Here is a 27,432-nt window from a genome sequence, read left to right on the forward strand (position 1 = left end):
CAACCAGAACGCCTAAGCGCTGGCATCTACCTGCTATTCTACACGCCAGTAAGCTCTCTACCCCTGCTAATCACAATCATACACCTATACGTGAAAATTGGCACCCTGCACCTGCCAACCCTACAACTAACCCACCCAACCCTATCCACCTCATGGACAGGAATACTATCAGGTCTAGCACTGCTCATAGCATTCATAGTAAAAGCCCCACTATACGGCCTACACCTCTGACTGCCAAAAGCCCACGTAGAAGTACCCATCGCAGGCTCAATACTCCTCGCCGCCCTACTACTAAAGCTAGGAGGATACGGAATTATACGAGTCACTCTATTTATGGGCCCACTGTCCAACCTCCTGCACTACCCCTTCCTAACCCTGGCCCTATGAGGCGCCCTAATGACTAGCTCAATCTGCCTACGACAGACAGACCTAAAATCACTAATCGCTTATTCATCCGTTAGCCACATAGGCCTAGTTATCGCCGCAGGAATAATCCAAACCCACTGATCATTCTCAGGGGCAATGATCCTAATAATTTCCCATGGACTAACTTCCTCCATACTATTCTGCCTAGCCAACACAAACTATGAACGTACGCACAGCCGAATTCTACTACTCACACGAGGCCTACAACCTCTCCTACCACTCATAGCTACCTGATGATTGCTGGCCAATCTAACAAACATAGCCTTACCCCCAACAACAAACCTCATAGCAGAGCTAACCATTATAATCACCTTATTCAACTGATCTGCCTTCACGATCATCCTAACAGGAATCGCAACCCTACTAACCGCCTCCTACACCTTATTCATACTACTAATGACCCAACGAGGCTCAATCCCCTCCCACATCACATCTATGCAAAACTCAACCACGCGAGAACACCCGCTCATAACACTCCACATTATCCCAATATTCCTCCTAATCCTCAAACCCGAACTGATCTCCGGAATCCCCTCATGCAAGTATAGTTTAAACCAAACATTAGACTGTGATTCTAAGAATAGAAGTTCAAACCTTCTTACCTGCCGAGGGGAGGGTTTAACCAACAAGAGCTGCTAACTCTTACATCTGAGCCTAAAACCTCAGCCCCCTTACTTTTAAAGGATAACAGCAATCCACTGGTCTTAGGAACCACCCATCTTGGTGCAAATCCAAGTAAAAGTAGTGAACCCCACACTACTAATCAACTCCCTCACACTACTCACGCTGACAATCCTCCTAACCCCAATCATCCTGCCATTTCTATTTAAAAACTTTAAAAACACCCCACAAGCCACCACCCGCGCTGTTAAAACCGCATTCCTAATTAGCCTAGCCCCTACAACCGCATTCATCTACTCGGGAGTAGAATCTGTCACCTGCCACTGGGAGTGAAAATTCATTATAAACTTTAAAATCCCCCTGAGCCTAAAAATAGACCAATACTCAATAACATTTCTTCCAATCGCCCTATTTGTAACATGATCAATCCTACAATTCGCCATATGATACATGGCCTCAGAGCCATACGTAACAAAATTTTTCACCTACCTACTGACATTCCTAGTCGCCATACTCCTCCTAACAACCGCAAACAACATATTCCTCCTATTCGTAGGCTGGGAAGGAGTACGAATCATGTCCTTCCTTCTCATCGGCTGATGACAAGGCCGAGCAGATGCCAACACCGCCGCCCTACGAGCCGTAATCTACAACCGAATCGGAGACATCGGACTGATCCTGAGCATAGCATGACTAGCTTCAACATTCAACACCTGAGAGATCCAACAAGCCGTACACCCCCACCAAACCCCAATCCTCCCCCTCATAGGATTAATCCTCGCAGCCGCAGGAAAATCCGCCCAATTTGGACTCCACCCATGACTGCCCGCAGCAATAGAAGGCCCCACCCCAGTATCAGCCCTACTGCACTCCAGTACCATAGTAGTAGCCGGAATCTTCCTGCTCATCCGCATGCACCCCCTGCTAGCCACCAACCAGACAGCCCTAACTGCCTGCCTATGCCTAGGTGCTCTATCAAACCTATTCGCTGCCACATGCGCCCTAACCCAAAATGACATCAAAAAAATCATTGCTTTCTCAACATCCAGCCAACTAGGACTAATAATAGTCACTATCGGACTAAACCTCCCACAACTAGCCTTCCTACACATCTCAACCCATGCCTTCTTTAAAGCCATACTATTCCTATGCTCAGGGTCTATCATCCACAACCTAAACGGAGAACAAGATATCCGAAAGATAGGAGGCCTACAGAAAATACTCCCAGTCACTACTTCCTGCCTAACCATCGGAAACCTGGCGCTGATAGGAACCCCATTCCTAGCCGGATTCTACTCAAAAGACCTCATCATCGAAAGCTTAAACACATCATACCTAAATACTTGAGCCCTACTCCTAACCCTTATAGCCACAGCATTCACCGCAACCTACAGCATCCGCATAACCATCCTAGTCCAAGCTGGACAAACCCGAATCCCCCCAATAGTATCAATAAACGAAAACAACCCACTAATCACCGCCCCCCTAACCCGACTCGCCCTAGGCAGCATTACAGCAGGAATAATCATTACCTCTTTCATCACACCAACCAAAACCCCCCCAATAACCATACCCCTTACCACCAAAACCGCTGCCATCCTCATAACAATCCTAGGAATCATCCTAGGCCCCTCATGTACAGGGCCACACCCCTCTAACGGCGCAAGCTTACATAGAAACATTATTAACAGACCTAGACAGATACAAAAACCCCTACAAGACCACGTATTAACTAACCCTGTTAACCCGACTCAGGAGCGCCTATAAGAGCGATTAAAATCTGTGAAAGGAACTCGGCAAATTAATAAGGCCCGACTGTTTACCAAAAACATAGCCTTCAGCAAATTAAACAAGTATTGAAGGTGATGCCTGCCCGGTGACTTAGGTTTAACGGCCGCGGTATCCTAACCGTGCAAAGGTAGCGCAATCAATTGTCCCATAAATCGAGACTTGTATGAATGGCTAAACGAGGTCTTAACTGTCTCTCACAGATAATCAGTGAAATTGATCTCCCCGTGCAAAAGCGGGGATGTGAACATAAGACGAGAAGACCCTGTGGAACTTAAAAATCAACGACCACCACGAATCCTCAATCAACCCCACTGGGGCCACTACCATCGCAGAGCCTGGTCGATATTTTTCGGTTGGGGCGACCTTGGAGGAGAACAAATCCTCCAAAAACAAGACCATACCTCTTTACCTAGAGCTACCCCTCAAAGTGCTAACAGTGACCAGACCCAATATAATTGATTAATGGACCAAGCTACCCCAGGGATAACAGCGCAATCCCCCTCAAGAGCCCATATCGACAGGGGGGTTTACGACCTCGATGTTGGATCAGGACATCCTAATGGTGCAGCCGCTATTAAGGGTTCGTTTGTTCAACGATTAACAGTCCTACGTGATCTGAGTTCAGACCGGAGCAATCCAGGTCGGTTTCTATCTATGACACACTCTCCCCAGTACGAAAGGACCGGGAAAGTGGGGCCAATACCACAAGCACGCCCCCCCCCCTCTAAGCAGTGAAACCAACTAAACCGTGAAGAGGGCCTTCCCCCACCACTTTCAATCCTAGAAAAGGACCAGCTAGAGTGGCAGAGCCCGGCAAGTGCAGAAGGCTTAAGCCCTTTCCCCAGAGGTTCAAATCCTCTCCCTAGCTTCACCCATGATTCAAATAACAACACTAAGCTGCCTCGTTATATCCCTCCTATACATCATCCCAATCCTGATTGCCGTAGCCTTCCTAACCCTAGTAGAACGGAAAATCCTAAGCTACATACAATCCCGCAAAGGCCCTAACGTTGTCGGGCCTTTTGGCCTACTTCAACCATTTGCGGACGGACTGAAACTATTTACCAAAGAGCCCATCCGACCCTCTACCTCTTCCCCACTTCTATTCATTCTGATACCAATACTAGCCCTTGTCCTAGCCCTCACCACTTGAGCACCACTACCACTCCCATTTCCCCTAGCAGATCTAAACCTCGGAGTTCTCTTCCTAATAGCCATGTCAAGCCTAGCCGTCTACTCAGTCCTATGATCAGGCTGAGCCTCGAACTCAAAATACGCACTAATCGGAGCCCTACGGGCAGTAGCACAGACCATTTCATACGAAGTGACACTGGCCATAATCCTGCTATCAATAATCATACTAAGCGGAAGCTACACACTCAGCTCCTTTGCCGTCGCACAGGAGCCTCTATACTTCATTTTCTCCTCATGACCCCTAGCAATAATATGATACGTATCCACCCTAGCAGAGACAAACCGAGCTCCTTTTGACCTCACAGAGGGTGAATCTGAGCTAGTCTCAGGGTTTAACGTTGAATACGCCGCAGGACCCTTCGCCTTATTCTTCCTAGCTGAATATGCGAACATTATGCTAATAAATACACTTACAGCCATCATATTCCTAAACCCAAGCGCCCTAGGGCCACCCACAGAACTATTCCCCGTCATCCTAGCCACAAAAGTCCTCCTACTATCTTCTGGTTTCTTATGGGTCCGAGCTTCATACCCACGATTCCGATATGACCAACTAATGCACCTACTATGAAAAAACTTCCTACCCCTCACACTAGCTCTGTGCCTCTGACACATCAGCATACCTATCTGCTATGCAGGCCTACCTCCTTACATAAGGAAATGTGCCTGAACTACAAAGGGTCACTATGATAAAGTGAACATAGAGGTATAACAGCCCTCTCATTTCCTGTTGACCTTAGAAAAGTAGGAATTGAACCCACACAAGAGAAATCAAAATTCTCCATACTTCCCTTATATTATTTTCTAGTAGAGTCAGCTAATCAAGCTATCGGGCCCATACCCCGAAAATGATGGTTTAACCCCCTCCTCTACTAATGAACCCTTACGCGACCCCAATCATAACCTTCAGCCTCATCTTGGGCACCACAATCACAATTTCCAGCAACCACTGAGTTCTGGCCTGGACAGGACTGGAGATCAACGCACTAGCCATCATTCCCCTAATTGCCAAATCCCACCACCCACGAGCAGTAGAAGCCGCAACGAAATACTTCCTAACCCAAGCAGCTGCTTCCGCCCTGGTCCTATTCTCTAGCATAACCAATGCCTGAGTCACCGGCCAATGAGACATCACACAAATAAACCACCCAACCTCCTGTCTACTACTGACAGCAGCAATCGCTATTAAACTGGGCCTAGTGCCATTTCACTTCTGATTCCCAGAAGTACTACAAGGATCGCCACTAATAACAGCCCTGCTACTCTCGACCCTCATAAAATTCCCCCCACTAACCCTGCTCCTACTAACATCCAAATCCCTCGACCCAGCTCTACTCACCGCCATGGCCCTAGCCTCAACAGCACTAGGAGGCTGAATAGGACTGAACCAAACACAAACACGCAAAATCCTAGCCTTCTCGTCCATCTCCCACTTAGGCTGAATCGCCATCATCCTAGTTTACAGCCCCAAATTGGCCTTACTTACCTTCTACCTATACACAATCATAACATCAGCCGTATTCCTAGCCCTTAACAAAATCAAAGCCCTTAACCTATCCATGATCACAACCTCATGAACAAAAACCCCAGTGCTAAACGCCACCCTAATACTAGTACTTTTATCCCTAGCAGGCCTCCCCCCATTAACAGGCTTTATACCAAAGTGACTTATCATCCAAGAACTAACTAAACAGGAAATAACACCAGCAGCCATGGCAATTGCCATGCTATCACTGCTCAGCCTCTTCTTCTACCTACGCCTCGCATACCACTCAACAATTACCCTTCCCCCCAACTCCTCTAACCACATAAAACAATGATACACTAGCAAAGCCCCAAGCACACCTACTGCGGTCCTTGCCTCACTATCAATCCTCTTACTTCCCCTGTCCCCAATAATACATGCCATTGTCTAGAAACTTAGGATAACACCCCAAACCGAAGGCCTTCAAAGCCTTAAATAAGAGTTAAACCCTCTTAGTTTCTGCACATTAAGACTTACAGAATATTAACCTGTATCTTCTGAATGCAAGTCAGACGCTTTAATTAAGCTAAAGCCTCCCTAGACAGATGGGCTTCGATCCCACAAAACTCTAGTTAACAGCTAAATGCCTAAACCAATTGGCTTCTGCCTACAAAGACCCTGACGCACCCTAGTGCGCATCGATGAGCTTGCAACTCAACATGAATTTCACTACAGAGCCGATAAGAAGAGGAATTAAACCTCTGTAAAAAGGACTACAGCCTAACGCTTCAACACTCAGCCATCTTACCCGTCACCTTCATCAACCGATGACTATTTTCCACTAACCATAAGGATATTGGCACCCTGTACCTCATCTTCGGGGCATGAGCAGGAATAGTCGGCACCGCACTCAGCCTATTAATCCGCGCAGAACTAGGACAACCAGGAACTCTCCTAGGCGACGACCAAATTTACAATGTAATCGTTACCGCTCACGCCTTTGTAATAAGCTTCTTTATAGTCATACCCATCATGATCGGAGGATTCGGCAACTGATTAGTCCCCCTCATAATCGGTGCCCCCGACATAGCATTCCCGCGAATAAACAACATAAGCTTTTGACTCCTCCCCCCATCATTCCTCCTCCTACTAGCCTCATCCACTGTAGAAGCTGGCGCCGGCACAGGCTGAACTGTCTACCCTCCCCTAGCAGGTGACCTTGCCCACGCCGGAGCTTCAGTAGACCTGGCTATCTTCTCACTCCACTTAGCCGGTATCTCCTCCATCCTTGGGGCCATCAACTTTATCACCACAGCCATCAACATAAAACCCCCCGCACTCTCACAATACCAAACCCCACTATTTGTCTGATCCGTACTAATTACCGCCATCCTACTCCTTCTATCACTCCCCGTACTCGCCGCCGGTATTACAATATTACTAACTGATCGAAACCTAAACACCACATTCTTCGACCCCGCTGGAGGAGGAGACCCAATCCTGTACCAACACCTATTCTGATTCTTCGGACACCCAGAAGTCTATATTCTGATCCTACCAGGGTTCGGAATCATCTCACACGTAGTCACGTACTACTCAGGCAAAAAGGAGCCCTTCGGCTACATGGGAATAGTCTGAGCCATACTATCCATCGGCTTCCTAGGATTCATCGTCTGAGCTCACCACATGTTTACAGTAGGAATAGACGTTGATACCCGAGCCTACTTTACATCAGCCACTATAATCATTGCCATCCCTACCGGAATCAAAGTATTTAGCTGACTAGCCACCCTGCACGGAGGAACAATCAAATGAGACCCCCCCCCCAATACTATGAGCTCTAGGATTTATCTTCCTATTTACCATCGGAGGATTAACAGGAATCGTTCTTGCAAACTCTTCCCTAGACATCGCCCTGCACGACACGTACTACGTAGTTGCCAACTTCCACTACGTCCTATCCATAGGCGCCGTCTTTGCCATTCTAGCAGGATTTACTCACTGATTCCCACTACTCACTGGGTTTACCCTACACCAAACATGAGCAAAAGCCCACTTCGGGGTAATATTTACAGGAGTAAACCTAACGTTCTTCCCCCAGCACTTCCTAGGCCTAGCATCCCCAGTGGTGCCAGTACACTCTCTGGAGTCACAGCACTGCATCCCCAGTGGTGCCAGTGCACTCTCTGGACTCACTGCAGTGCATCCCCAGTGGTGCCAGTGCACTCTCTGGACTCACTGAAGTGCATCCCCAGTGGTGCCAGTGCACTCTCTGGACTCACTGAAGTGCATTCTCAGTGGTGCCAGTGCACTCTCTGGACTCACTGCAGTTCATCCCCAGTGGTGCCAGTACACTCACTGGACTCACTGCACTGCATCCCCAGTGGTGCCAGTGCACTCTCTGGACTCACTAAACTGCATCACCAGTGGTGCCTCTGCACTCTCTGGACTCACTGCACTGCTTCCCCAGTGGTGCCAGTGCACTCACTGGACTCACTGCAGTGCATCCCCACGGTGCCAGTGCACTCTCTGGGCTCACTGCAGTGCATCCCCAGTGGTGCCAGTGCACTCTCTGGACTCACTGCACTGCATCCCCAGTGGTGCCTGTGCGCTCTCTGGAGTCACAGCACTGCATCCCCAGTGGTGCCAGTGCAATCTCTGGACTCACTGCACTGCATCCGCAGTGGTGCCAGTGCACTCTCTGGACTCACGGCACTGCATCCCCAGTGGTGCCAGTGCACTCTCTGGACTCACTGAACTGCATCCCCAGTGGTGCCAGTGCACTCTCTGGACTCACTGCACTGCATCCCCAGTGCTGCCAGTGCACTCTCTGGACTCACTGCACTGCATCCCTAGTGGTGCCACTGCACTCTCTGGACTCACTGCACTGCTTCCCCAGTGGTGCCAGTGCACTGGACTGACTGCACTGCATCCCCACTGGTGCCAGTGCACTCTCTGGACTCACTGCACTGCATCCCCACTGGTGCCAGTGTACTCTCTGGACTCACTGCACTGCATCCCCAGTGGTGCCAGTGCACTCACTGGACTCACTGGACACATCCCCAGTGGTGCCAGTGCACTCTCTGGACTCACTGCAGTGCATCCCCAGTGGTGCCAGTGCAATCTCTGGACTCACTGCAGTGCATCGCCAGTGGTGCCAATGCACTCTCTGGACTCACTGCACTGCATCCCCAGTGGTGTCAGTGCACTCTCTGGACTCACTGAAGTGCATCCCCAGTTGTGCCAGTGCACTCTCTGGACTCAATGCACTGCATCCCCAGTGGTGTCAGTGCACTCTCTGGACTCACTGAAGTGCATCCCCAGTTGTGCCAGTGCACTCTCTGGACTCAATGCACTGCATCCCCAGTGGTGCCAGTGCACTCTCTGTACTCACTGCACTGCATCCCCAGTGGTGCCAGTGCAATCTCTGGACTCACTGAAGTGCATCCCCAGTGGTGCCAGTGCACTCTCTGGACTCACTGCAGTGCATCCCCAGTGGTGCCAGTGCACTCTCTGGACTCACTGTACTGCATCACCAGTGGTGCCAGTGCACTCTCTGGACTCACTGCAGTGCATTCCCAGTGGTGCCAGTGCACTCTTTGGACTCACTGCACTGCAGCCCCATTGGTGCCAGTGCACTCTCTGGACTCACTGCACTGCATCACAGGTGGTACCAGTGCACTCTCTGGACTCACTGCACTGCATCACCAGTGGTGCCAGTGCACTCTCTGGACTCACTGCACTGCATCCCCAGTGGTGCCAGTGCACTCTCTGCACTCACTTCTCTGCATGCCATGTGGTGCCAGTGAAGTCTCTGAACTCACTGCACTGCATCCACAGTGGTGCCAGTGCACTCTCTGGACTCACTGCAGTGCATCACCAGTGGTGCCAGTGCACTCTCTGGACTCACTGCACTGCATCCCCAGTGCTGCCAGTGCACTCTCTGGACTCACTGCAGTGCATCCCCAGTGGTGCCAGTGCACTCTCTGGACTCACTGCAGTGCATCCCCAGTGGTGCAAGTGCACTCTCTCGAGTCACTGCACTACATCCCCAGTGGTACCAGTGCACTCACTGGACTCACTGTACTGCATCATCTGTGGTGCCAGTGCACTCTCTGGACTCACTGCACTGCATCCCCAGTGGTGCCAGAGCACTCTCTGGACTCACTGCACTGCATCCCCAGTGGTGCCAGTGCACTCTGTGGACTCACTGCACTGTATCACCAGTGGTGCCAGTGCACTCACTGGATTCACTGCAGTGCATCCCCAGTGGTGCCAGTGCACTCTCTAGACTCACTGCACTGCATCCCCAGTGGTGCCAGTGCAGTCTCTGGAGTCACTGCACTGCATCCCCAGTGGTGACAGTGCACTCTCTGGACTCACTGCACTGCATCCCCAGTGGTGCCAGTGCACTCTCTGGACTCACTGCACTGCATCCCCAGTGGTGCCAGTGCAGTCTCTGGAGTAACTGCAGTGCATCCCCACTGGTGCCAAAGCACTCTCTGGACTCCCGGCACCGCATCCCCAGTGGTGCCAGTGCACTCTCTGGAGTCACAGCACTGCATCCCCAGTGGTGCCAGTGCACTCTCTGGACTCACTGCAGTGCATCCCCAGTGGTGCCAGTGCACTCTCTGGACTCACTGAAGTGCATTCTCAGTGGTGCCAGTGCACTCTCTGGACTCACTGCAGTGCATCCCCAGTGGTTACAGTGCACTCTCTGGACTCACTGCACTGCATCCCCAGTGGTGCCAGTGCACTCTCTGGACTCACTGCACTGCATCCCCAGTGGTGCCAGTGCAGTCTCTGGAGTAACTGCAGTGCATCCCCACTGGTGCCAAAGCACTCTCTGGACTCCCGGCACCGCATCCCCAGTGGTGCCAGTGCACTCTCTGGACTCACTGCACTGCATCCCCAGTGGTGCCAGTGCACTCTCTGGAGTCACAGCACTGCATCCCCAGTGGTGCCAGTGCACTCTCTGGACTCACTGCAGTGCATCCCCAGTGGTGCCAGTGCACTCACTGGACTCACTGGACACATCCCCAGTGGTGCCAGTGCACTCTCTGGACTCACTGCAGTGCATCCCCAGTGGTGCCAGTGCACTCTCTGGACTCACTGCACTGCATCCCCACTGGTGCCAGTGTACTCTCTGGACTCACTGCAGTGCATCCCCAGTGGTGCCAGTGCACTCTCTGGACTCACTGCACTGCATCCCCAGTGGTGGCAGTGCACTCTCTGGACTCACTGAAGTGCATCCCCAGTTGTGCCAGTGCACTCTCTGGACTCAATGCACTGCATCCCCAGTGGTGCCAGTGCACTCTCTGTACTCACTGCACTGCATCCCCAGTGGTGCCAGTGCAATCTCTGGACTCACTGAAGTACATCCCCATTGGTGCCAGTGCACTCTCTGGACTCACTGCAGTGCATCCCCAGTGGTGCCAGAGCACTCTCTGGACTCACTGTACTGCATCACCAGTGGTGCCAGTGCACTATCTGGACTCACTGCAGTGCATTCCCAGTGGTGCCAGTGCACTCTTTGGACTCACTGCACTGCAGCCCCATTGGTGCCAGTGCACTCTCTGGACTCACTGCACTGCATCACAGGTGGTACCAGTGCACTCTCTGGACTCACTGCACTGCATCCCCAGTGGTGCCAGTGCACTCTCTGGACTCACTGCACTGCATCCCCACTGGTGCCAGTGCACTCTCTGCACTCACTTCTCTGCATGCCCAGTGGTGCCACTGAAGTCTCTGAACTCACTGCACTGCATCCACAGTGGTGCCAGTGCACTCTCTGGACTCACTGCAGTGCATCACCAGTGGTGCCAGTGCACTCTCTGGACTCACTGCACTGCATCCTCAGTGGTGCCAGTGCACTCTCTGGACTCACTGCAGTGCATCCCCAGTGGTGCCAGTGCACTCTCTGGACTCACTGCACTGCATCCCCAGTGGTGCAAGTGCACTCTCTCGAGTCACTGCACTACATCCCCAGTGGTACCAGTGCACTCACTGGACTCACTGTACTGCATCATCTGTGGTGCCAGTGCACTCTCTGGACTCACTGCAATGCATCCCCAGTGGTGCCAGTGCACTCTCTGGACTCACTGCACTGCATCCCCAGTGGTGCCAGTGCACTCTCTGGACTCACTGCACTGTATCACCAGTGGTGCCAGTGCACTCACTGGATTCACTGCAGTGCATCATCTGTGGTGCCAGTGCACTCTCTAGACTCACTGCACTGCATCCCCAGTGGTGCCAGTGCACTCTCTGGAGTCACTGCACTGCATCCCCAGTGGTGCCAGTGCACTCTCTGGACTCACTGCACTGCATCCCCAGTGGTGCCAGTGCACTCTCTGGACTCACTGCACTGCATCCCCAGTGGTGCCAGTGCAGTCTCTGGAGTAACTGCAGTGCATCCCCACTGGTGCCAAAGCACTCTCTGGACTCCCGGCACCGCATCCCCAGTGGTGCCAGTGCACTCTCTGGAGTCACAGCACTGCATCCCCAGTGGTGCCAGTGCACTCTCTGGACTCACTGCAGTGCATCCCCAGTGGTGCCAGTGCACTCTCTGGACTCACTGAAGTGCATTCTCAGTGGTGCCAGTGCACTCTCAGGACTCACTGCAGTACATCCCCAGTGGTGACAGTGCACTCTCTGGACTCACTGCACTGCATCCCCAGTGGTGCCAGTGCACTCTCTGGACTCACTGCACTGCATCCCCAGTGGTGCCAGTGCAGTCTCTGGAGTAACTGCAGTGCATCCCCACTGGTGCCAAAGCACTCTCTGGACTCCCGGCACCGCATCCCCAGTGGTGCCAGTGCACTCTCTGGACTCACTGCACTGCATCCCCAGTGGTGCCAGTGCACTCTCTGGAGTCACAGCACTGCATCCCCAGTGGTGCCAGTGCACTCTCTGGACTCACTGCAGTGCATCCCCAGTGGTGCCAGTGCACTCTCTGGACTCACTGAAGTGCATTCTCAGTGGTGCCAGTACACTCTCTGGACTCACTGCACTGCATCCCCAGTGGTGCCAGTACACTCACTGGACTCACTGCACTGCATCCCCAGTGGTGCCAGTGCACTCTCTGGACTCACTAAACTGCATCACCAGTGGTGCCTCTGCACTCTCTGGACTCACTGCACTGCTTCCCCAGTGGTGCCAGTGCACTCACTGGACTCACTGCAGTGCATCCCCACTGGTGCCAGTGCACTCTCTGGTCTCACTGCACTGCATCCCCAGTGGTGCCAGTGCACTCTCTGGACTCACTGCACTGCATCCCCAGTGGTGCCTGTGCGCTCTCTGGAGTCACAGCACTGCATCCCCAGTGGTGCCAGTGCAATCTCTGGACTCACTGCACTGCATCCCCAGTGGTGCCAGAGCACTCTCTGGATTCACTGAAGTGCATTCTCAGTGGTGCCAGTGCACTCTCTGGACTCACTGCACTGCATCCCCAGTGGTGCCTGTGCGCTCTCTGGAGTCACAGCACTGCATCCCCAGTGGTGCCAGTGCAATCTCTGGACTCACTGCACTGCATCCCCAGTGGTGCCAGTGCACTCTCTGGATTCACTGAAGTGCATTCTCAGTGGTGCCAGTGCACTCTCTGGACTCACTGCACTGCATCCCCAGTGCTGCCAGTGCACTCTCTGGACTCACTGAACTGCATCCCTAGTGGTGCCACTGCACTCTCTGGACTCACTGCACTGCTTCCCCAGTGGTGCCAGTGCACTCTCTGGACTCACTGCACTGCATCCCCAGTGGTGCCAGTGCACTCACTGGACTCACTGCAGTGCATCCCCACTGGTGCCAGTGCACTCTCTGGACTCACTGCAGTGCATCCCCAGTGGTGCCAGTGCACTCTCTGGACTCACTGCACTGCATCCCCAGTGGTTCCAGCGCACTCTGTGGACTCACTGCACTGCATCCCCAGTGGTGCTAGTGCACTCTGTGGACTCACTGCAGTGCATCCCCAGTGGTGCCAGTGCACTCTCTGGACTCACTGAAGTGCATTCTCAGTGGTGCCAGTGCACTCTCTGGACTCACTTCAGTGCATCCCCAGTGGTGCCAGTACACTCTCTGGACTCACTGCAGTGCATCCCCAGTGGTGCCAGTGCACTCTCTGGACTCACTGCAGTGCATCCCCAGTGGAGCTAGTGCACTCTCTGGACTCACTGCAGTGCATCCGCAGTGGTGCCATTGCACTCTCTGGACTCACTGCACTGCATCTCCAGTGGTGCCAGTGCACTCTCTGGACTCACTGCACTGCATCCCCAGTGCTGCCAGTGCACTCTCTTGAGTCACTGCACTGCATCCCCTGTGGTGCAAGAGCACTCTCTGGACTCACAGCAGTGCATCACCTGTGGTGCCAGTGCACTCTCTGGACTCACTGCACTGCATCCCCAGTGGTGCCAGTGCACTCTCTGGACTCACTGCACTGCATCCCCAGTGGTGCTAGTGCACTGTGTGGACTCACTGCACTGCATCCCCAGTGGTGCCATTGCACTCTCTGGACTCACTGCACTGCATCCCCAGTGGTTCCAGCGCACTCTGTGGACTCACTGCACTGCATCCCCAGTGGTGCCAGTGCGCTCTCTGGACTCACTGCAGTGCATCCCCAGTGGTGCCAGTGCACTCTCAGGACTCACTGCACTGCATCCCCAGTGGTGCCAGTGCACTCTCTGCACTCACTGCACTGCATCCCCAGTAGTGACAGTGCACTCTCTGGACTCACTGCAGTGCATCCCCAGTGGTGCCAGTGCACTCTCTGGACTCACTGCACTGCATCCCCAGTAGTGCCAGTGCACTCTCTGGACTCACTGCACTGCATCCCCAGTGGTGCCAGTGCACTCACTGGATTCACTGCACTGCATCCCCAGTGGTGCCAGTGCACTCTCTGGACTCACTGCACTGCATCCCCAGTGGTGCCAGTGCACTCTCTGGACTCACTGAAGTGCATTCTCAGTGGTGCCAGTGCACTCTCTGGACTCACTGCACTGCATCACCTGTGGTGCCAGTGCACTCACTGGACTCACTGAACTGCATCCCCAGTGGTGCCAGTGCACTCTTTGGACTCACTGCACTGCATCCCTAGTGGTGCCACTGCACTCTCTGGACTCACTGCACTGCATCCCCAGTGGTGCCAGTGCACTCTCTGGACTCACTGCACTGCATCCCCAGTGGTGCCAGTGCACTCACTGGACTCACTGCAGTGCATCCCCACTGGTGCCAGTGCACTCTCTGGACTCACTGCACTGCATCCCCAGTGGTTCCAGCGCACTCTCTGGACTCACTGCAGTGCATCCCCAGTGGTGCTAGTGCACTCTGTGGACTCACTGCAGTGCATCCCCAGTGGTGCCAGTGCACTCTCTGGACTCACTGTACTGCACCCCCAGTGGTGCCAGTGCACTCACTGGACTGACTGCACTGCATCCCCAGTGGTGCCAGTGCACTCTCTGGACTCACTGCACTGCATCCCCACTGGTGCCAGTGTACTCTCTGGACTCACTGCACTGCATCCCCAGTGGTGCCAGTGCACTCACTGGACTCACTGGACACATCCCCAGTGGTGCCAGTGCACTCTCTGGACTCACTGCAGTGCATCCCCAGTGGTGCCAGTGCACTCTCTGGACTCACTGCACTGCATCCCCACTGGTGCCAGTGTACTCTCTGGACTCACTGCAGTGCATCCCCAGTGGTGCCAGTGCACTCTCTGGACTCACTGCACTGCATCCCCAGTGGTGTCAGTGCACTCTCTGGACTCACTGAAGTGCATCCCCAGTTGTGCCAGTGCACTCTCTGGACTCAATGCACTGCATCCCCAGTGGTGCCAGTGCACTCTCTGTACTCACTGCACTGCATCCCCAGTGGTGCCAGTGCAATCTCTGGACTCACTGAAGTGCATCCCCAGTGGTGCCAGTGCACTCTCTGGAGTCACAGCACTGCATCCCCAGTGGTGCCAGTGCACTCTCTGGACTCACTGTACTGCATCACCAGTGGTGCCAGTGCACTCTCTGGACTCACTGCAGTGCATTCCCAGTGGTGCCAGTGCACTCTTTGGACTCACTGCACTGCAGCCCCATTGGTGCCAGTGCACTCTCTGGACTCACTGCACTGCATCACAGGTGGTACCAGTGCACTCTCTGGACTCACTGCAGTGCATCCCCAGTGGTGCCAGTGCACTCTCTGGACTCACTGCACTGCATCCCCAGTGGTGCCAGTGCACTCTCTGCACTCACTTCTCTGCATGCCCAGTGGTGCCAGTGAAGTCTCTGGACTCACTGCACTGCATCCACAGTGGTGCCAGTGCACTCTCTGGACTCACTGCAGTGCATCACCAGTGGTGCCAGTGCACTCTCTGGACTCACTGCACTGCATCCCCAGTGGTGCCAGTGCACTCTCTGGACTCACTGCACTGCATCCCCAGTGGTGCCAGTGCACTCTCTGGACTCACTGCACTGCATCCCCAGTGGTGCCTGTGCGCTCTCTGGAGTCACAGCACTGCATCCCCAGTGGTGCCAGTGCAATCTCTGGACTCACTGCACTGCATCCCCAGTGGTGCCAGTGCACTCTCTGGATTCACTGAAGTGCATTCTCAGTGGTGCCAGTGCACTCTCTGGACTCACTGCACTGCATCCCCAGTGCTGCCAGTGCACTCTCTGGACTCACTGAACTGCATCCCTAGTGGTGCCACTGCACTCTCTGGACTCACTGCACTGCTTCCCCAGTGGTGCCAGTGCACTCTCTGGACTCACTGCACTGCATCCCCAGTGGTGCCAGTGCACTCACTGGACTCACTGCAGTGCATCCCCACTGGTGCCAGTGCACTCTCTGGACTCACTGCAGTGCATCCCCAGTGGTGCCAGTGCACTCTCTGGACTCACTGCACTGCATCCCCAGTGGTTCCAGCGCACTCTGTGGACTCACTGCACTGCATCCCCAGTGGTGCTAGTGCACTCTGTGGACTCACTGCAGTGCATCCCCAGTGGTGCCAGTGCACTCTCTGGACTCACTGAAGTGCATTCTCAGTGGTGCCAGTGCACTCTCTGGACTCACTTCAGTGCATCCCCAGTGGTGCCAGTACACTCTCTGGACTCACTGCAGTGCATCCCCAGTGGTGCCAGTGCACTCTCTGGACTCACTGCAGTGCATCCCCAGTGGAGCTAGTGCACTCTCTGGACTCACTGCAGTGCATCCGCAGTGGTGCCATTGCACTCTCTGGACTCACTGCACTGCATCTCCAGTGGTGCCAGTGCACTCTCTGGACTCACTGCACTGCATCCCCAGTGCTGCCAGTGCACTCTCTTGAGTCACTGCACTGCATCCCCTGTGGTGCAAGAGCACTCTCTGGACTCACAGCAGTGCATCACCTGTGGTGCCAGTGCACTCTCTGGACTCACTGCACTGCATCCCCAGTGGTGCCAGTGCACTCTCTGGACTCACTGCACTGCATCCCCAGTGGTGCTAGTGCACTGTGTGGACTCACTGCACTGCATCCCCAGTGGTGCCATTGCACTCTCTGGACTCACTGCACTGCATCCCCAGTGGTTCCAGCGCACTCTGTGGACTCACTGCACTGCATCCCCAGTGGTGCCAGTGCGCTCTCTGGACTCACTGCAGTGCATCCCCAGTGGTGCCAGTGCACTCTCAGGACTCACTGCACTGCATCCCCAGTGGTGCCAGTGCACTCTCTGCACTCACTGCACTGCATCCCCAGTAGTGACAGTGCACTCTCTGGACTCACTGCACTGCATCCCCAGTGGTGCCAGTGCACTCTCTGGACTCACTGCACTGCATCCCCAGTAGTGCCAGTGCACTCTCTGGACTCACTGCACTGCATCCCCAGTGGTGCCAGTGCACTCACTGGATTCACTGCACTGCATCCCCAGTGGTGCCAGTGCACTCTCTGGACTCACTGCACTGCATCCCCAGTGGTGCCAGTGCACTCTCTGGACTCACTGAAGTGCATTCTCAGTGGTGCCAGTGCACTCTCTGGACTCACTGCACTGCATCTCCAGTGGTGCCAGTGCACTCTCTGGACTCACTGAACTGCATCCCCAGTGGTGCCAGTGCACTCTTTGGACTCACTGCACTGCATCCCTAGTGGTGCCACTGCACTCTCTGGACTCACTGCACTGCATCCCCAGTGGTGCCAGTGCACTCTCTGGACTCACTGCACTGCATCCCCAGTGGTGCCAGTGCACTCACTGGACTCACTGCAGTGCATCCCCACTGGTGCCAGTGCACTCTCTGGACTCACTGCACTGCATCCCCAGTGGTTCCAGCGCACTCTCTGGACTCACTGCAGTGCATCCCCAGTGGTGCTAGTGCACTCTGTGGACTCACTGCAGTGCATCCCCAGTGGTGCCAGTGCACTCTCTGGACTCACTGTACTGCACCCCCAGTGGTGCCAGTGCACTCACTGGACTGACTGCACTGCATCCCCAGTGGTGCCAGTGCACTCTCTGGACTCACTGCACTGCATCCCCACTGGTGCCAGTGTACTCTCTGGACTCACTGCACTGCATCCCCAGTGGTGCCAGTGCACTCACTGGACTCACTGGACACATCCCCAGTGGTGCCAGTGCACTCTCTGGACTCACTGCAGTGCATCCCCAGTGGTGCCAGTGCACTCTCTGGACTCACTGCACTGCATCCCCACTGGTGCCAGTGTACTCTCTGGACTCACTGCAGTGCATCCCCAGTGGTGCCAGTGCACTCTCTGGACTCACTGCACTGCATCCCCAGTGGTGTCAGTGCACTCTCTGGACTCACTGAAGTGCATCCCCAGTTGTGCCAGTGCACTCTCTGGACTCAATGCACTGCATCCCCAGTGGTGCCAGTGCACTCTCTGTACTCACTGCACTGCATCCCCAGTGGTGCCAGTGCAATCTCTGGACTCACTGAAGTGCATCCCCAGTGGTGCCAGTGCACTCTCTGGAGTCACAGCACTGCATCCCCAGTGGTGCCAGTGCACTCTCTGGACTCACTGTACTGCATCACCAGTGGTGCCAGTGCACTCTCTGGACTCACTGCAGTGCATTCCCAGTGGTGCCAGTGCACTCTTTGGACTCACTGCACTGCAGCCCCATTGGTGCCAGTGCACTCTCTGGACTCACTGCACTGCATCACAGGTGGTACCAGTGCACTCTCTGGACTCACTGCAGTGCATCCCCAGTGGTGCCAGTGCACTCTCTGGACTCACTGCAGTGCATCCCCACTGGTGCCAGTGCACTCTCTGCACTCACTTCTCTGCATGCCCAGTGGTGCCAGTGAAGTCTCTGGACTCACTGCACTGCATCCACAGTGGTGCCAGTGCACTCTCTGGACTCACTGCAGTGCATCACCAGTGGTGCCAGTGCACTCTCTGGACTCACTGCACTGCATCCCCAGTGGTGCCAGTGCACTCTCTGGACTCACTGCACTGCATCCCCAGTGGTGCCAGTGCACTCTCTGGACTCACTGCACTGCATCCCCAGTGGTGCAAGTGCACTCTCTGGACTCACTGCACTACATCCCCAGTGGTACCAGTGCACTCACTGGACTCACTGTACTGCATCATCTGTGGTGCCAGTGCACTCTCTGGACTCACTGCAATGCATCCCCAGTGGTGCCAGTGCACTCTCTGGACTCACTGCACTGCATCCCCAGTGGTGCCAGTGCACCCTCTGGACTCACTGCACTGTATCCCCAGTGGTGCCAGTGCACTCACTGGATTCACTGCAGTGCATCCCCAGTGGTGCCAGTGCACTCTCTAGACTCACTGCACTGCATCCCCAGTGGTGCCAGTGCACTCTGTGGACTCACTGCACTGCATCCCCAGTGGTGACAGTGCACTCTCTGGACTCACTGCACTGCATCCCCAGTGGTGCCAGTGCACTCTCTGGACTCACTGCACTGCATCCCCAGTGGTGCCAGTGCAGTCTCTGGAGTAACTGCAGTGCATCCCCACTGGTGCCAAAGCACTCTCTGGACTCCCGGCACCGCATCCCCAGTGGTGCCAGTGCACTCTCTGGAGTCACAGCACTGCATCCCCAGTGGTGCCAGTGCACTCTCTGGACTCACTGCAGTGCATCCCCAGTGGTGCCAGTGCACTCTCTGGACTCACTGAAGTGCATTCTCAGTGGTGCCAGTGCACTCTCTGGACTTACTGCAGTGCATCCCCAGTGGTGCCAGTACACTCACTGGACTCACTGCACTGCATCCCCAGTGGTGCCAGTGCACTCTCTGGACTCACTAAACTGCATCACCAGTGGTGCCTCTGCACTCTCTGGACTCACTGCACTGCATCCCCAGTGGTGCCAGTGCACTCTCTGGACTCACTGCACTGCATCCCCAGTGGTGCCAGTGCACTCACTGGACTCACTGCAGTGCATCCCCACTGGTGCCAGTGCACTCTCTGGACTCACTGCACTGCATCCCCAGTGGTTCCAGCGCACTCTCTGGACTCACTGCAGTGCATCCCCAGTGGTGCTAGTGCACTCTGTGGACTCACTGCAGTGCATCCCCAGTGGTGCCAGTGCACTCTCTGGACTCACTGTACTGCACCCCCAGTGGTGCCAGTGCACTCACTGGACTGACTGCACTGCATCCCCAGTGGTGCCAGTGCACTCTCTGGACTCACTGCACTGCATCCCCACTGGTGCCAGTGTACTCTCTGGACTCACTGCACTGCATCCCCAGTGGTGCCAGTGCACTCACTGGACTCACTGGACACATCCCCAGTGGTGCCAGTGCACTCTCTGGACTCACTGCACTGCATCCCCACTGGTGCCAGTGTACTCTCTGGACTCACTGCAGTGCATCCCCAGTGGTGCCAGTGCACTCTCTGGACTCACTGCACTGCATCCCCAGTGGTGTCAGTGCACTCTCTGGACTCACTGCAGTGCATCCCCAGTTGTGCCAGTGCACTCTCTGGACTCAATGCACTGCATCCCCAGTGGTGCCAGTGCACTCTCTGTACTCACTGCACTGCATCCCCAGTGGTGCCAGTGCAATCTCTGGACTCACTGAAGTGCATCCCCAGTGGTGCCAGTGCACTCTCTGGAGTCACAGCACTGCATCCCCAGTGGTGCCAGTGCACTCTCTGGACTCACTGTACTGCATCACCAGTGGTGCCAGTGCACTCTCTGGACTCACTGCAGTGCATTCCCAGTGGTGCCAGTGCACTCTTTGGACTCACTGCACTGCAGCCCCATTGGTGCCAGTGCACTCTCTGGACTCACTGCACTGCATCACAGGTGGTACCAGTGCACTCTCTGGACTCACTGCACTGCATCCCCAGTGGTGCCAGTGCACTCTCTGGACTCACTGCACTGCATCCCCAGTGGTGCCAGTGCACTCTCTGCACTCACTTCTCTGCATGCCCAGTGGTGCCAGTGAAGTCTCTGGACTCACTGCACTGCATCCACAGTGCTGCCAGTGCACTCTCTGGACTCACTGCAGTGCATCACCAGTGGTGCCAGTGCACTCTCTGGACTCACTGCACTGCATCCCCAGTGGTGCCAGTGTACTCTCTGGACTCACTGCACTGCATCCCCAGTGGTGCCAGTGCACTCTCTGGACTCACTGCACTCCATCCCCAGTGGTGCAAGTGCACTCTCTCGAGTCACTGCACTACATCCCCAGTGGTACCAGTGCACTCACTGGACTCACTGTACTGCATCATCTGTGGTGCCAGTGCACTCTCTGGACTCACTGCAATGCATCCCCAGTGGTGCCAGTGCACTCTCTGGACTCACTGCACTGCATCCCCAGTGGTGCCAGTGCACTCTCTGGACTCACTGCACTGTATCCCCAGTGGTGCCAGTGCACTCACTGGATTCACTGCAGTGCATCCCCAGTGGTGCCAGTGCACTCTCTAGACTCACTGCACTGCATCCCCAGTGGTGCCAGTGCACTCTGTGGACTCACTGCACTGCATCCCCAGTGGTGACAGTGCACTCTCTGGACTCACTGCACTGCATCCCCAGTGGTGCCAGTGCACTCTCTGGACTCACTGCACTGCATCCCCAGTGGTGCCAGTGCAGTCTCTGGAGTAACTGCAGTGCATCCCCACTGGTGCCAAAGCACTCTCTGGACTCCCGGCACCGCATCCCCAGTGGTGCCAGTGCACTCTCTGGAGTCACAGCACTGCATCCCCAGTGGTGCCAGTGCACTCTCTGGACTCACTGCAGTGCATCCCCAGTGGTGCCAGTGCACTCTCTGGACTCACTGAAGTGCATTCTCAGTGGTGCCAGTGCACTCTCTGGACTTACTGCAGTGCATCCCCAGTGGTGCCAGTACACTCACTGGACTCACTGCACTGCATCCCCAGTGGTGCCAGTGCACTCTCTGGACTCACTAAACTGCATCACCAGTGGTGCCTCTGCACTCTCTGGACTCACTGCACTGCATCCCCAGTGGTTCCAGCGCACTCTGTGGACTCACTGCACTGCATCCCCAGTGGTGCCAGTGCGCTCTCTGGACTCACTGCAGTGCATCCCCAGTGGTGCCAGTGCACTCTCAGGACTCACTGCACTGCATCCCCAGTGGTGCCAGTGCACTCTCTGCACTCACTGCACTGCATCCCCAGTAGTGACAGTGCACTCTCTGGACTCACTGCAGTGCATCCCCAGTGGTGCCAGTGCACTCTCTGGACTCACTGCACTGCATCCCCAGTAGTGCCAGTGCACTCTCTGGACTCACTGCACTGCATCCCCAGTGGTGCCAGTGCACTCACTGGATTCACTGCACTGCATCCCCAGTGGTGCCAGTGCACTCTCTGGACTCACTGCACTGCATCCCCAGTGGTGCCAGTGCACTCTCTGGACTCACTGAAGTGCATTCTCAGTGGTGCCAGTGCACTCTCTGGACTCACTGCACTGCATCTCCAGTGGTGCCAGTGCACTCTCTGGACTCACTGAACTGCATCCCCAGTGGTGCCAGTGCACTCTTTGGACTCACTGCACTGCATCCCTAGTGGTGCCACTGCACTCTCTGGACTCACTGCACTGCATCCCCAGTGGTGCCAGTGCACTCTCTGGACTCACTGCACTGCATCCCCAGTGGTGCCAGTGCACTCACTGGACTCACTGCAGTGCATCCCCACTGGTGCCAGTGCACTCTCTGTACTCACTGCACTGCATCCCCAGTGGTTCCAGCGCACTCTCTGGACTCACTGCAGTGCATCCCCAGTGGTGCTAGTGCACTCTGTGGACTCACTGCAGTGCATCCCCAGTGGTGCCAGTGCACTCTCTGGACTCACTGTACTGCACCCCCAGTGGTGCCAGTGCACTCACTGGACTGACTGCACTGCATCCCCAGTGGTGCCAGTGCACTCTCTGGACTCACTGCACTGCATCCCCAGTGGTGCCAGTGTACTCTCTGGACTCACTGCACTGCATCCCCAGTGGTGCCAGTGCACTCACTGGACTCACTGGACACATCCCCAGTGGTGCCAGTGCACTCTCTGGACTCACTGCAGTGCATCCCCAGTGGTGCCAGTGCACTCTCTGGACTCACTGCACTGCATCCCCACTGGTGCCAGTGTACTCTCTGGACTCACTGCAGTGCATCCCCAGTGGTGCCAGTGCACTCTCTGGACTCACTGCACTGCATCCCCAGTGGTGTCAGTGCACTCTCTGGACTCACTGAAGTGCATCCCCAGTTGTGCCAGTGCACTCTCTGGACTCAATGCACTGCATCCCCAGTGGTGCCAGTGCACTCTCTGTACTCACTGCACTGCATCCCCAGTGGTGCCAGTGCAATCTCTGGACTCACTGAAGTGCATCCCCAGTGGTGCCAGTGCACTCTCTGGACTCACTGCACTGCATCCCCAGTGGTGCCAGTGCACTCTCTGGACTCACTGTACTGCATCACCAGTGGTGCCAGTGCACTCTCTGGACTCACTGCAGTGCATTCCCAGTGGTGCCAGTGCACTCTTTGGACTCACTGCACTGCAGCCCCATTGGTGCCAGTGCACTCTCTGGACTCACTGCACTGCATCACAGGTGGTACCAGTGCACTCTCTGGACTCACTGCACTGCATCCCCAGTGGTGCCAGTGCACTCTCTGGACTCACTGCACTGCATCCCCAGTGGTGCCAGTGCACTCTCTGCACTCACTTCTCTGCATGCCCAGTGGTGCCAGTGAAGTCTCTGGACTCACTGCACTGCATCCACAGTGGTGCCAGTGCACTCTCTGGACTCACTGCAGTGCATCACCAGTGGTGCCAGTGCACTCTCTGGACTCACTGCACTGCATCCCCAGTGGTGCCAGTGCACTCTCTGGACTCACTGCAGTGCATCCCCAGTGGTGCCAGTGCACTCTCTGGACTCACTGCACTGCATCCCCAGTGGTGCAAGTGCACTCTCTCGAGTCACTGCACTACATCCCCAGTGGTACCAGTGCACTCACTGGACTCACTGTACTGCATCATCTGTGGTGCCAGTGCACTCTCTGGACTCACTGAAATGCATCCCCAGTGGTGCCAGTGCACTCTCTGGACTCACTGCACTGCATCCCCAGTGGTGCCAGTGCACTCTCTGGACTCACTGCACTGTATCCCCAGTGGTGCCAGTGCACTCACTGGATTCACTGCAGTGCATCCCCAGTGGTGCCAGTGCACTCTCTAGACTCACTGCACTGCATCCCCAGTGGTGCCAGTGCACTCTGTGGACTCACTGCACTGCATCCCCAGTGGTGCCAGTGCACTCTCTGGACTCACTGCACTGCATCCCCAGTGGTGCCAGTGCAGTCTCTGGAGTAACTGCAGTGCATCCCCAGTGGTGCCAAAGCACTCTCTGGACTCCCGGCACCGCATCCCCAGTGGTGCCAGTGCACTCTCTGGAGTCACAGCACTGCATCCCCAGTGGTGCCAGTGCACTCTCTGGACTCACTGCAGTGCATCCCCAGTGGTGCCAGTGCACTCTCTGGACTCACTGAAGTGCATTCTCAGTGGTGCCAGTGCACTCTCTGGACTTACTGCAGTGCATCCCCAGTGGTGCCAGTACACTCACTGGACTCACTGCACTGCATCCCCAGTGGTGCCAGTGCACTCTCTGGACTCACTAAACTGCATCACCAGTGGTGCCTCTGCACTCTCTGGACTCACTGCACTGCTTCCCCAGTGGTGCCAGTGCACTCACTGGACTCACTGCAGTGCATCACCACTGGTGCCAGTGCACTCTCTGGGCTCACTGCAGTGCATCCCCAGTGGTGCCAGTGCACTCTCTGGACTCACTGCACTGCATCCCCAGTGGTGCCAGTGCACTCTCTGCACTCAGTTCTCTGCATGCCCAGTGGTGCCAGTGAAGTCTCTGGACTCACTGCACTGCATCCACAGTGGTGCCAGTGCACTCTCTGGACTCACTGCAGTGCATCACCAGTGGTGCCAGTGCACTCTCTGGACTCACTGCACTGCATCCCCAGTAGTGCCAGTGCACTCTCTGGACTCACTGCACTGCATCCCCAGTGGTGCCAGTGCACTCTCTGGACTCACTGCACTGCATCCCCAGTGGTGCCAGTGCACTCTCTGGACTCACTGAAGTGCATTCTCAGTGGTGCCAGTGCACTCTCTGGACTCACTGCACTGCATCTCCAGTGGTGCCAGTGCACTCTCTGGACTCACTGAACTGCATCCCCAGTGGTGCCAGTGCACTCTTTGGACTCACTGCACTGCATCCCTAGTGGTGCCACTGCACTCTCTGGACTCACTGCACTGCATCCCCAGTGGTGCCAGTGAACTCTCTGGACTCACTGCACTGCATCCCCAGTGGTGCCAGTGCACTCACTGGACTCACTGCAGGGCATCCCCACTGGTGCCAGTGCACTCTCTGGACTCACTGCACTGCATCCCCAGTGGTTCCAGCGCACTCTCTGGACTCACTGCAGTGCATCCCCAGTGGTGCTAGTGCACTCTGTGGACTCACTGCAGTGCATCCCCAGTTGTGCCAGTGCACTCTCTGGACTCACTGTACTGCACCCCCGTGGTGCCAGTGCACTCACTGGACTCACTGCACTGCATCCCCAGTGGTGCCAGTGCACTCTCTGGACTCACTGCACTGCATCCCCACTGGTGCCAGTGTACTCTCTGGACTCACTGCACTCCATCCCCAGTGGTGCCAGTGCACTCACTGGACTCACTGGACACATCCCCAGTGGTGCCAGTGCACTCTCTGGACTCACTGCAGTGCATCCCCAGTGGTGCCAGTGCACTCTCTGGACTCACTGCACTGCATCCCCACTGGTGCCAGTGTACTCTCTGGACTCACTGCAGTGCATCCCCAGTGGTGCCAGTGCACTCTCTGGACTCACTGCACTGCATCCCCAGTGGTGTCAGTGCACTCTCTTTACTCACTGAAGTGCATCCCCAGTTGTGCCAGTGCACTCTCTGGACTCAATGCACTGCATCCCCAGTGGTGCCAGTGCACTCTCTGTACTCACTGCACTGCATCCCCAGTGGTGCCAGTGCAATCTCTGGACTCACTGAAGTGCATCCCCAGTGGTGCCAGTGCACTCTCTGGACTCACTGCAGTGCATCCCCAGTGGTGCCAGTGCACTCTCTGGACTCACTGTACTGCATCACCAGTGGTGCCAGTGCACTCTCTGGACTCACTGCAGTGCATTCCCAGTGGTGCCAGTGCACTCTTTGGACTCACTGCACTGCAGCCCCATTGGTGCCAGTGCACTCTCTGGACTCACTGCACTGCATCACAGGTGGTACCAGTGCACTCTCTGGACTCACTGCACTGCATCCCCAGTGGTGCCAGTGCACTCTCTGGACTCACTGCACTGCATCCCCAGTGGTGCCAGTGCACTCTCTGCACTCACTTCTCTGCATGCCCAGTGGTGCCAGTGAAGTCTCTGGACTCACTGCACTGCATCCACAGTGGTGCCAGTGCACTCTCTGGACTCACTGCAGTGCATCACCAGTGGTGCCAGTGCACTCTCTGGACTCACTGCACTGCATCCCCAGTGGTGCCAGTGCACTCTCTGGACTCACTGCAGTGCATCCCAAGTGGTGCCAGTGCACTCTCTGGACTCACTGCACTGCATCCCCAGTGGTGCAAGTGCACTCTCTCGAGTCACTGCACTACATCCCCAGTGGTACCAGTGCACTCACTGGACTCACTGTACTGCATCATCTGTGGTGCCAGTGCACTCTCTGGACTCACTGCAATGCATCCCCAGTGGTGCCAGTGCACTCTCTGGACTCACTGCACTGCATCCCCAGTGGTGCCAGTGCACTCTCTGGACTCACTGCACTGTATCCCCAGTGGTGCCAGTGCACTCACTGGATTCACTGCAGTGCATCCCCAGTGGTGCCAGTGCACTCTCTAGACTCACTGCACTGCATCCCCAGTGGTGCCAGTGCACTCTGTGGACTCACTGCACTGCATCCCCAGTGGTGCCAGTGCAGTCTCTGGAGTAACTGCAGTGCATCCCCACTGGTGCCAAAGCACTCTCTGGACTCCCGGCACCGCATCCCCAGTGGTGCCAGTGCACTCTCTGGAGTCACAGCACTGCATCCCCAGTGGTGCCAGTGCACTCTCTGGACTCACTGCAGTGCATCCCCAGTGGTGCCAGTGCACTCTCTGGACTCACTGAAGTGCATTCTCAGTGGTGCCAGTGCACTCTCTGGACTCACTGCAGTGCATCCCCAGTGGTGCCAGTACACTCACTGGACTCACTGCACTGCATCCCCAGTGGTGCCAGTGCACTCTCTGGACTCACTAAACTGCATCACCAGTGGTGCATCTGCACTCTCTGGACTCACTGCACTGCTTCCCCAGTGGTGCCAGTGCACTCACTGGACTCACTGCAGTGCATCCCCACTGGTGCCAGTGCACTCTCTGGGCTCACTGCAGTGCATCCCCAGTGGTGCCAGTGCACTCTCTGGACTCACTGCACTGCATCCCCAGTGGTGCCAGTGCACTCTCTGCACTCACTTCTCTGCATGCCCA

General features: G+C 55.5%; 1 long non-coding RNA gene across 4 annotated transcripts in view; it reads left to right on the forward strand.

Annotated features, from left to right (window-relative positions):
* The window catches only part of LOC308186674, a 413,864-nt gene that overhangs the window by 259,480 nt on the left and 126,952 nt on the right, over positions 1–27,432 (forward strand). The window lies entirely within an intron of this gene.

This window comes from Anser brachyrhynchus, assembly GCF_964034855.1.
Source record: "Anser brachyrhynchus genome assembly, contig: SCAFFOLD_79, whole genome shotgun sequence".
Classification (NCBI taxonomy): Eukaryota; Metazoa; Chordata; class Aves; order Anseriformes; family Anatidae; genus Anser; species Anser brachyrhynchus.